The sequence below is a fragment of the Urocampus carinirostris genome, unplaced genomic scaffold (assembly GCF_059441175.1).
Source record: "Urocampus carinirostris isolate Australia breed hairy pipefish unplaced genomic scaffold, RoL_Ucar_1.0 HiC_scaffold_170, whole genome shotgun sequence".
Classification (NCBI taxonomy): Eukaryota; Metazoa; Chordata; class Actinopteri; order Syngnathiformes; family Syngnathidae; genus Urocampus; species Urocampus carinirostris.
In genome coordinates, this window is record NW_028283272.1 from 5,001 (window position 1) to 15,000 (window position 10,000).

Sequence of the window (10,000 nt, forward strand, 5' to 3'; positions counted from 1 at the left end):
GGGGACCGGCCCACAAGAGGCGGCAGCCGGTCCCCAAACACCAGCCGGGGACCGGCCCACAGGAGGCGGCAGCCAGTCCCCAAACACTGGCCGGGGAGTGGCACAAATTCTAAGTCCCACGAGCCCCTGGTGACCCGACAATCGGACTTAGTGCAATTTTCCAAGTGCTGCAAGCCAATGTTGGCCCGACAAGTCCCCAAACGGCAGCCCGGTTTTGAGCCACTAGTGTCGGCCTATAAGTCCCCAAACACCGGCCCGGTTTTACGACCACTAGTCCCCCAACACTAGCCCGGGATTCAGCCACTAGTGGCGGGCACAATTCCCCAAACACCGGCCCGGATTTCAGCCACTAGTGGCGGGCACAAGTCCCCCAACACTAGCCCAGTTCTCAGCCACTAGTGGCGGGCACAATTCCCCAAACACCGGTCCGATAATACGCGCGCATATCCCCAAACACCGGCCCGATAATACGCGCACAATTCCCCAAACACCGGCGCGGATTTCAGCCACTATTGGCGGGCACAAGTCCCCCAACACTAGCCCGGGATTCAGCCACTAGTGGCGGGCACGATTCCCCAAACACCGGTCCGATAATACGCGCGCATATCCCCAAACACCGGCCCGATAATACGCGCACAATTCCCCAAACACCGGCGCGGATTTCAGCCACTAGTGGCGGGCACAAGTCCCCCAACACTAGCCAAGTTCTCAGCCACTAGTGGCGGGCACAATTCCCCAAACACCGGCCCGATAATACGCGCACAATTCCCCAAACACCGGCGCGGATTTCAGCCACTATTGGCGGGCACAAGTCCCCCAACACTAGCCCGGGATTCAGCCACTAGTGGCGGGCACGATTCCCCAAACACCGGTCCGATAATACGCGCGCATATCCCCAAACACCGGCCCGATAATACGCGCACAATTCCCCAAACACCGGCGCGGATTTCAGCCACTAGTGGCGGGCACAAGTCCCCCAACACTAGCCAAGTTCTCAGCCACTAGTGGCGGGCACAATTCCCCAAACACCGGCCCGATAATACGCGCACAATTCCCCAAACACCGGCGCGGATTTCAGCCACTATTGGCGGGCACAAGTCCCCCAACACTAGCCCGGGATTCAGCCACTAGTGGCGGGCACGATTCCCCAAACACCGGTCCGATAATACGCGCGCATATCCCCAAACACCGGCCCGATAATACGCGCACAATTCCCCAAACACCGGCGCGGATTTCAGCCACTAGTGGCGGGCACAAGTCCCCCAACACTAGCCAAGTTCTCAGCCACTAGTGGCGGGCACAATTCCCCAAACACCGGTCCGATAATACGCGCGCATATCCCCAAACACCGGCCCGATAATACGCGCACAATTCCCCAAACACCGGCGCGGATTTCAGCCACTAGTGGCGGGCACAAGTCCCCCAACACTAGCCCGGGATTCAGCCACTAGTGGCGGGCACAATTCCCCAAACACCGGTCCGATAATACGCGCGCATATCCCCAAACACCGGCCCGATAATACGCGCACAATTCCCCAAACACCGGCGCGGATTTCAGCCACTAGTGGCGGGCACAAGTCCCCCAACACTAGCCAAGTTCTCAGCCACTAGTGGCGGGCACAATTCCCCAAACACCGGTCCGATAATACGCGCGCATATCCCCAAACACCGGCCCGATAATACGCGCACAATTCCCCAAACACCGGCGCGGATTTCAGCCACTATTGGCGGGCACAAGTCCCCCAACACTAGCCCGGGATTCAGCCACTAGTGGCGGGCACGATTCCCCAAACACCGGTCCGATAATACGCGCGCATATCCCCAAACACCGGCCCGATAATACGCGCACAATTCCCCAAACACCGGCGCGGATTTCAGCCACTAGTGGCGGGCACAAGTCCCCCAACACTAGCCAAGTTCTCAGCCACTAGTGGCGGGCACAATTCCCCAAACACCGGCCCGATAATACGCGCACAATTCCCCAAACACCGGCGCGGATTTCAGCCACTATTGGCGGGCACAAGTCCCCCAACACTAGCCCGGGATTCAGCCACTAGTGGCGGGCACGATTCCCCAAACACCGGTCCGATAATACGCGCGCATATCCCCAAACACCGGCCCGATAATACGCGCACAATTCCCCAAACACCGGCGCGGATTTCAGCCACTAGTGGCGGGCACAAGTCCCCCAACACTAGCCAAGTTCTCAGCCACTAGTGGCGGGCACAATTCCCCAAACACCGGTCCGATAATACGCGCGCATATCCCCAAACACCGGCCCGATAATACGCGCACAATTCCCCAAACACCGGCGCGGATTTCAGCCACTAGTGGCGGGCACAAGTCCCCCAACACTAGCCCGGGATTCAGCCACTAGTGGCGGGCACGATTCCCCAAACACCGGTCCGATAATACGCGCGCATATCCCCAAACACCGGCCCGATAATACGCGCACAATTCCCCAAACACCGGCGCGGATTTCAGCCACTAGTGGCGGGCACAAGTCCCCCAACACTAGCCAAGTTCTCAGCCACTAGTGGCGGGCACAATTCCCCAAACACCGGTCCGATAATACGCGCGCATATCCCCAAACACCGGCCCGATAATACGCGCACAATTCCCCAAACACCGGCGCGGATTTCAGCCACTAGTGGCGGGCACAAGTCCCCCAACACTAGCCCGGGATTCAGCCACTAGTGGCGGGCACAATTCCCCAAACACCGGTCCGATAATACGCGCGCATATCCCCAAACACCGGCCCGATAATACGCGCACAATTCCCCAAACACCGGCGCGGATTTCAGCCACTATTGGCGGGCACAAGTCCCCCAACACTAGCCCGGGATTCAGCCACTAGTGGCGGGCACGATTCCCCAAACACCGGTCCGATAATACGCGCGCATATCCCCAAACACCGGCCCGATAATACGCGCACAATTCCCCAAACACCGGCCCGGATTTCAGCCACTAGTGGCGGGCACAAGTCCCCCAACACTAGCCAAGTTCTCAGCCACTAGTGGCGGGCACGATTCCCCAAACACCGGTCCGATAATACGCGCGCATATCCCCAAACACCGGCCCGATAATACGCGCACAATTCCCCAAACACCGGCCCGGATTTCAGCCACTAGTGGCGGGCACAAGTCCCCAAACACTAGCCAAGTTCTCAGCCACTAGTGGCGGGCACAATTCCCCAAACACCGGTCCGATAATACGCGCGCATATCCCCAAACACCGGCCCGATAATACGCGCACAATTCCCCAAACACCGGCCCGATAATACGCGCGCAATTCCCCAAACACCGGCCCGATAATACGCGCGCAATTCCCCAAACACCGGCCCGATAATACGCGCACATTTCCCCAAACACCGGCGCGGATTTCAGCCACTATTGGCGTGCACAAGTCCCCCAACACTAGCCCGGGATTCAGCCACTATTGGCGGGCACAAGTCCCCCAACACTAGCCCGGGATTCAGCCACTAGTGGCGGGCACGATTCCCCAAACACCGGCCCGGCGCTGAGTTTATGGCCTCCGAAAGGCCCATACATTCAGACGGGTCCATGTATTTTCAGTTTTCCGTAGCAGGTGTGATTGTTTGTTTAATTAGGTAGTTTGTGTTGGTGACGGTGTTCCTAACTGTGGTGGCTTGTTTGTAGAATGTGGGGCCCTGCGTTTGTGTTATGTTGATTTCTGGTAATTTACTTTTTACTAAGTAGTCTTTCAGGTTTTTGTTTCTTTTAAAGGCTGAGATGATTTTGTAATCTTGGATTATGCTTGTGTTCTGTAGTGTCTGATTTATATTTTGTCCATTCATTCAGACGGGTCCATGTATTTTCAGCGACAGCCGCAGTACCGCCAAAATCCATGCAGCGGCGCTGGATTTATGGCCTCCGAAAGGCCCATTCATTCAGACGGGTCCATGTATTTTCAGCGACAGCCGCAGTACCGCCAAAATCCATGCAGAGGCGCTGAGTTTATGGCCTCCGAAAGGCCCATTCATTCAGACGGGTCCATGTATTTTCAGCGACAGCAGCAGTACCGCCAAAATCCATGCAGCGGCGCTGTATTTATGGCCTCCGAAAGGCCCATTCATTACCAACGGGGCTGCAGTAGCATCCCGCGGCCACGCAGGGGCAGATATTGTGAGGGAATTACATGGTAGTGGACGGAGCGCCCATGCATTTCCAATGGGAGTGCAGTACCTCAAAAATCCGCTCCAAGCCACCGAACTTGAGGGCCCGACGTTCCCTCAACACTAGCCCAGTGCAATCGACATTTCGTTCTGTGTACATTGTTACACAGAATGACAATACAAGGGAATTATTATTATTATTATTATTATTATGTATTCAGCCACTAGTGGCGGGCACAATACCCCAAACACTGGCCCGGCGCTGGCTGAGTTTATGGCCTCCGAAAGGCCCATACATTCAGACGGGTCCATGTATTTTCAGTTTTCCGTAGCAGGTGTGATTGTTTGTTTAATTAGGTAGTTTGTGTTGGTGACGGTGTTCCTAACTGTGGTGGCTTGTTTGTAGAATGTGGGGCCCTGCGTTTGTGTTATGTTGATTTCTGGTAATTTACTTTTTACTAAGTAGTCTTTCAGGTTTTTGTTTCTTTTAAAGGCTGAGATGATTTTGTAATCTTGGATTATGCTTGTGTTCTGTAGTGTCTGATTTATATTTTGTCCATTCATTCAGACGGGTCCATGTATTTTCAGCGACAGCCGCAGTACCGCCAAAATCCATGCAGCGGCGCTGAGTTTATGGCCTCCGAAAGGCCCATTCATTCAGACGGGTCCATGTATTTTCAGCGACAGCCGCAGTACCGCCAAAATCCATGCAGCGGCGCTGGGTTTATGGAATCCGAAAGGCCCATTCATTCAGACGGGTCCATGTATTTTCAACGACAGCCGCAGTACCGCCAAAATCCATGCAGCGGCGCTGTATTTATGGCCTCCGAAAGGCCCATTCATTCCCAACGGGGCAGCAGTAGCATCGCGCGGCCACGCGGGGGCAGATATTGTGAGGGAATTACATTGTAGTGGACGGAGCGCCCATGTATTCCTATGGGCAATGCATTTCCAATGGGAGTGCAGTACCTCAAAAATCCGCTAGAGGGCCCCGAACTTGAGGGCCCGGCGTTCCCTCAAGTGCCGATTTTATACCCCCTTCTCCAGCCGACAGCCAGAATTATATTAGGGACTCGCAATTTTGAGAGGTGAGCACCAGGGCTAATCAGCGGCCACCCGTGACCATTGAGTCCGACAGAGCAGAGGCTAGGGGCGGCCTCGCATCTCGCAATTACCGAGGGAAGATGCCGGTTCTCGAAAAATTTCTAAGTTTTTCAAATTTTAAAGTATTGAAGTATTTAGGGCGCTTCCCGCGGCCCTGGCTTTTGCATGTACCCCTCTAAGCTCCGGTTCTCGAAAAATGTCTAAGTTTTTCAAACTTTAAAGTATTGAAGCCGGACTTCCGCGGAGGCTGACAGGGGGCCTCCATCGAAGCACCCTTCACCCCCGGGTGAGCCGGCGTCGGCCCACGGGCCTGCCGGTTCCCCAACTGAGCGATTGGCACACGAGACCCGCCTCGGAGGGCCCACGTCGGCCGGCGCAAGCCGGTGTTCGGGCGTGCGGCTCCTCCGGCTTTGCGGGTCAAGCTCCAGCGCCGAGGATACTAGGCAAACGTTGGGCCCCCCCGAGCCGAGTGGATACCCGCCTCAGAAAGAGCTGGGGCGGTACGTACGGACGGCCTCACTAAGAGGGAACGGAAGCTACTAAAGCACACGTATAACTGTCCGATGTGCGAACGAAAGTGAGGCCGGACGAATCCGATACGAGTTACGAGTGAGGCGGGATCCACGGCTGGCACTCGCGGGGCCCTCTTGCGAAACCATGCCTCGGCGTGAACCTTTTGGCGGCAGAACCAAGACGAACCGAGGTCGAGCTTCCGTCTCGAGCCACACCCAGACGTCCGACCGTCGCGGAGCCCGACGCCACGCGTGCTAGGGCTCCGCGCGAAACATCGTTTCACGACACCCGCTCGTCAGCCCGTCCGAACGTATACGAGTGTCGCGCGGCCCCCCGGGCCCGGCTGTAGCCACAGCCTCGTCCCGGACCAGGGCCGCACCGCCACCAGCAGCGCCCCCCCGGCGGCAGACGCACTCTGGTTGATCCTGCCAGTAGCATATGCTTGTTTTCAAGATTAAGCCATGCATGTCTAAGTACGAATGGCCAGTACAGTGAAACTGCGAACGGCTCATTAAATCAGTTATGGTTCCTTTGATCGCTCCACCGTTACTTGGATAACTGTGGCAAATCCAGAGCTAATACATGCAAACGAGCGCCGACTCGCGGGCGGGGCTCCGGCCTCGCCCCGGGGACGCGTGCATTTATCAGACACAAAAACCCACGCGGTGTCCGGCGGGCGGGGGCTCAGCCGTCGCGCGCGTCCCCCGCGTCCGGCCTCCGCCTCTCCGGGCGGGGGCGTAAGCGGCGCGGGCGGCTCCGCGCGCGCCGGTCCTCGTTCCGCCGGCCCGGCCCCCCCTTTGTGTTGACTCAGGATAACCTCGTGCCGATCGCTCGCCCACCCGAGGCGGCGACGACTCATTCGAATGTCTGCCCTATCAACTTTCGATGGTAGACTCTGCGCCTACCATGGTGACCACGGGTAACGGGGAATCAGGGTTCGATTCCGGAGAGGGAGCATGAGAAACGGCTACCACATCCAAGGAAGGCAGCAGGCGCGCAAATTACCCACTCCCGACACGGGGAGGTAGTGACGAAAAATAACAATACGGGACTCGTTCGAGTCTCCGTAATTGGAATGAGCCGAACACAAACCCATCGGCCAGCATCCATTGGAGGGCAAGTCTGGTGCCAGCAGCCGCGGTAATTCCAGCTCCAATAGCGTATTTTAAAGTTGCTGCAGTTAAAAAGCTCCTAGTTGGACCCCGGGACGCGAGCTGACGGTCCGCCGCGAGGCGTGCATCCGTCTGTCCCAGCCCCTGCCTCTCGGCAAAAGCCCCCGTGATGCCCTTCGCTGGGTGTCACTCGCGGGGCCCGAAGCGTTTACTTTGAGGAAATTAGAGTGTTCAAAGCAGGCCACACGGCCGCCCCTGCATATCGCAGCTGGGAATAATGGAATAGGACTCCGGTTCTATTTTGTGGGTTGTCATGAACTGGGGCCATGATTAAGAGGGACGGCCGGGGGCATTCGTACTGCGCCGCTAGAGGTGAAATTCTTGGACCGGCGCAAGACGGACGAGAGCGAAAGCATTTGCCAAGAATGTTTTCATTAATCAAGAACGAAAGTCGGAGGTTCGAAGACGATCAGATACCGTCCTAGTTCCGACCATAAACGATGCCGACTCGCGATCCGGCGGCGTTATTCCCATGACCCGCCGAGCAGCACCCGGGAAACCGACCAAGTGTCTGGGTTCCGGGGGGAGTATTGTTGCAAAGCTGAAACTTAAAGGAATTGACGGAAGGGCACCACCAGGAGTGGAGCATGCGGCTTAATTTGACTCAACACGGGAAACCTCACCCGGCCCGGACACGGAAAGGATTGACAGATTGAAGGCTCTTTCTCGATACCGTGGGTGGTGGTGCATGGCCGTTCGTAGTTGGTGGAGCGATTTGTCTGGTTAATTCCGATAACGAACGAGACTCAAACATACTAAATAGTACCGCGGCCCCCCGCGCGGTCGGCGGCAGAAAACTTCTTAGAGGGACAAGTGGCTCTCAGCCACACGAGAATGAGCAATAACAGGTCTGTGATGCCCTTAGATGTCCGGGGCTGCACGCGCGCCACACTGAGCGTATAAGCGCGTCGTCTATCCCCGCGCCGGCAGGCGCGGGTAATCCTATGAACCCCGCTCGTGACAGGGCCTGGGGATTGCAATTATTTCCCACCAACGAGGAATTCCCAGTAAGCGCGGGTCATTAGCCTGCGTTGATTAAGTCCCTGCCCTTTGTACACACCGCCCGTCGCTACTACCGATCGGATGGCTTAGTGAGGTCCTCGGATAGTCCCCGCCGGGGCCGGCCCCGGCTCCGGCGGTGTGCCAGAAGACGGTCGAACTTGACTATCTAGAGGAAGTAAAAGTCGTAACAAGGTTTCTGTAGGTGAACCTGCAGAAGGATCATTAACGTACGAGCGGCAGCAGATCCGCCTCGGTACACCCCCGACGAGCCAGACGCCGAGGGCGGCGGGTCGTCGCAGGCGGAGGAAGAGGGTAGACCGGGACGGGACGGGACGGGGGGCGCGGCGCGGGTCACTCCCGGGCCGCGCGTCGGAGCGAGTTCGGCGGGCGCCACGCGGCGCGGCGCGACGCGAGAAAAGGCGGCGGGCGATGTCGCGCTACCTCCGTGCGAGCGGGGTAGCGCGCTCGTCCGACGACCCCAGTAGCGCGGCGCGGCGCGACGACAGGCGACCGCCAGCGACGGGCGAAAGGCGGCGGCCGTGCGCGGGACCCCCGTAACCGGGGAATCCCCCTATGCCGACGACCCTAGCTCGGCGCGGTTCTCGCGCTTCCGGCGCGCGCTTCCGGGGCGGCACTCGCCTCGACGACCTCCCGTCCTTTAAAGGTAACGGTTCGGGCCGGCGCCCCGGCGTCCGTCCGCCCGTCGGTGTCGCGTGTCCGTGCGGCGCGGGGCTGCTCTCGGCGAGGGTCGCCGAGCAAGCGGATCCCCGCACGGATCACAACGGCCGTATGGCGGCGGCGTCGGGACGCCCGCCCGAGACGAAGGTTCAGGGCGACGAAACGGTGCTCCCACCGGCTACCTTTTTCCCCGGCCAAACGCGTCCGTCGGCCGGAGCCCTCGAGGGGCCGCGTAGCGCGCGCGTGGGCCGGCCCCCGGACACCGGAGTTCCTCCCGGGGCTCCGGACACCGGGGGTTCGGTTCCGCGCGGTCCGCCGCGGTCTCCTCTGTCCATCCATAGTCCGGGCAGGCCGCGGCCGGGTCGGGGGCCAGTCCCCCCTCGGTGTCAGCGCGGTCGCGCCGCCCTTGTAAACCAAACCCACTCGCTGACGGGTAGCAACACCCAAAGCGTCGCTTCGCGGCGCGGCGGGGCTTCCAAGTCGGATGGCCTTCCGGGGTCCGGGTAGGAGACGCCGGGGGCCGGCCTCAGCGCCGAGCCCCCGACCTACCCGGCGAGTCCGGTCGCCGAGTCGTGTCAGGCCCGAGCGGGAGACGCCGGGCGCCGGCCTCAGCGCCGAGCGCCCGACCTACCCGGGCCGACGCACGTCTCGGGCGCCGTCGCGGCCCCGAGCGGGAGACGCCGGGCGCCGGCCTCAGCGCCGCGCGCCCGACCCGCTCGGCTCGTCGCGGCGTCGCGCGTATCGCGCCCGTCGGTAACCGTGCCGCGGGTTAGGGGCTCGCTCGCGGGAGCGACCGAACGGCACCCGCGGCGCGTTCGTCTCCGGTACAAACCCTGTCGTGAATTTGTCTCCGATCGTCCCGGGCGGACGTAAAAGGGCCCAAACGTACGACTCTTAGCGGTGGATCACTCGGCTCGTGCGTCGATGAAGAACGCAGCTAGCTGCGAGAACTAATGTGATTTGCAGGACACATTGATCATCGACACTTTGAACGCACATTGCGGCCCCGGTTTTACCCCGGGGCCACGCCTGTCTGAGCGGCGCTTTCCAATCGATCGGACGCGGGCCGGGCCCTCCGCGACATTCCGCCGGTCCGTCCGGCGGGTGGCGCGAGAACCCGGTCCGCGCGGGCGAGGCTCGGGCCCTCCGCGACATTCCGCCGGTCCGCCCGGCGGGTGGCGCGCGACCCGTGTCCCCGCCCACTCCGCGGCTGGGGTTTCGCAGGGACCCCCGTCCCTTCGTACCCTCAAATACAGACTCGGGCGGCGCTCCGTGTCCGTCCGCCCGTCGGTGTCGCGCGTCCGCGCGTCCGGAGGTGCTTCTCGGCTGCCGGTGAGTACGGCTGGTACTTAGCATACCGAGAAGGTGCTCCGCGCGCGCGGCTCCGCGCGGCGGC

At 59.9% G+C, this 10,000-nt stretch overlaps 2 non-coding genes across 2 annotated transcripts; both read left to right on the forward strand.

Moving 5' to 3' along the window:
* The first annotated feature begins 6,164 nt into the window (after nucleotides 1-6,164).
* On the forward strand, nucleotides 6,165-8,151 carry LOC148344948 (18S ribosomal RNA). Its single transcript, XR_015848976.1, has one exon. It is a non-coding gene; the product is annotated as an 18S ribosomal RNA (ribosomal RNA).
* A 1,342-nt stretch (nucleotides 8,152-9,493) lies between these two features.
* LOC148344949 (5.8S ribosomal RNA) lies at nucleotides 9,494-9,647 on the forward strand. Its single transcript, XR_015848975.1, has one exon. It is a non-coding gene; the product is annotated as a 5.8S ribosomal RNA (ribosomal RNA).
* The last annotated feature ends 353 nt before the right edge of the window (nucleotides 9,648-10,000 follow it).